Below are 2,214 nucleotides of genomic sequence, written 5' to 3'. Positions count from 1 at the left end.
CCTAAATACCCTTATCATTAATATGTAAGTTACATTTTAACCAAACCCAAAGATGCAACATTATTGGTTGATGTGGGTTAGCAAAGTTTGCACAAAATATTGGGTTAATATTTGAACCACCCTCTATATATATATATATATATATATATATATATATAAACACTACGTAAAAAATTGAATTATATAGACAGGAAAAAGATCCCTGATTTCCCGTTGGGGATCCCCATTCCCCAATGGGAAAGGGGACGAAATCTTATTCCTAGATAGGGATGGAGACGGGGTTAGGGATAGGGATGGGCATTGCGATGCTTGAAACCCCTAGCCTTGTTGCCATCTTTAATTGTCAATTTTCTTCTCAGTTTTATGACTTCTCTCAACTCTTTCACACTTTTTGTTGATCAACTATGAATGACAACATGATTTTTTGTTGAATTACCCATAGCAATATGGATAACTTGTTACTGAGACCAACATATGTTTTATACTAATTTTTATCTTAAGTGACGTTTGGTTCGCAGATTCTGGAGGAATCTGAAGGAATTGGAATGTTGAATTCCTTTGACCAGATTCATTTCCTTCGTTTGGTTCATTCTTTTCAGCGGAAGGAATCTTCAGATTCCTATGAATTCCATGGATAAAGGATTTTAACATTCCTTAGCAACTACATGGTATTTTGATGGAATGGAATCTCTATCTTCATTATACCAAATATGCCTTTAACCTAATATACTATAATCTCATAAAAAAAACATATGACCATCGTCGACCACCTCTCAACCACTATTGATTTGAACCACCGCCAACCACCACCACCGATTACCACCGATCTGAACCACCACCGACTACCATCGATCTGAACCACCATCGACCACCACCACTGATCTGAGCCACCGCCGACCACCACCACCGACTACCATCGGTCTGAACCAACGCCGACCACCACCATCGACTACCACCGGCCTGAACTATCGCCGACCACTACCACCGGTCTGAACCACCGCCGACCACCACCATCGACTACCACCGGTAGGGGTGCTATGAAGTCCAAAAATCATACAAACATGATAAGATCTTCAAGAATCAAGATGAACATAAAAGTATAGAGAATATCATCAAAGATTAATTTGATTGAGAGAGAGAAAATTACAGCTCTAATCTTGATTACAATTTTGCTAATGACTTCGTAATGACAATTACAAGGAAAATACTATTTATACAAGGAAATGTATAGGCTACACTATTACAATATAAAACTACACTAAGGAGAAACTTGAATACAACTTTAACGCTCTTACTCAAACCCAATATTCTCCTCCTTTGGATTCAAGTTTGGACTCTTGTGAATTTCGTCTTGCGCAGTCCAAGAATTTTCTCCAATCTTCTCAGAGCATTCAAATATTGAATTTTCTCCTCGAGCAAATTTATAGCGTTGACAAGCAAATATCTTTCCTTGGAATTCATCCGTTCTGATTCAGCAGCTTTATCGTTCATCACCCTTTTCAAGTCAAGTGCCCTTATCACTAATTTTATCGTGCCATTATAATATTTATTCAGCTCGCTAAATCTCATGAACTTCTTAACTTGGAGTTGAGCGAAGTAGATGACCCCGAACTCTGGACTTTCAAGAACCATATAGACTGGATAGCCGTCAATGTCTTCTAGTTCTTGATTTGGTCTTTTAAGATTGATGATCCGTTGATTGTCTTCAAGGCCCTTTTGCACATCAATGACCATCGCCAGTTTTACATGACAGCGCATAAATCTCTTGATAGCTTCAAGAGCAATCAATTCTCCTTCCTTTCTGATTGTCATGTTTTTTAGTTCAAAGTTCATATATTCAAGGTCATCCAAATATAAATTTGAGAAGTCTGYTTCGCTGAACCTCCAAATCTGACCATCCTGTCTAGTGACTGTGAAAACAGGATACCAGATTCTTAGCAACTTCTGAGCATCAATTTGTTTAATCGTAACGATCCGATGCTTTGTACGCACTTCACTTATGGGTAGGCACYTGGCTTTCAAAAGATGACGGTATTCAATACGATATTCTTTTGTCTGCTTATGAATACCCAGAACTTTGTCGTCGCTCAGAACTTTTCTATGACGGATGAAGATTCCAAAGTAGATATCTTCTAGATATGGCTCTCGGATCCTTGCACGATCATATCCAGGAAAATTTGCTCTAATATGGAAAGGTACATAATCTCTAGTGAA

The sequence above is a fragment of the Cynara cardunculus genome (genome assembly GCF_001531365.2).
Source record: "Cynara cardunculus var. scolymus isolate 2C chromosome LG 9, CcrdV1, whole genome shotgun sequence".
NCBI lineage: Eukaryota > Viridiplantae > Streptophyta > Magnoliopsida > Asterales > Asteraceae > Cynara > Cynara cardunculus.
The sequence above is the reverse complement of the archived record's forward strand: the minus strand, read 5'-3'. Positions refer to the sequence as shown.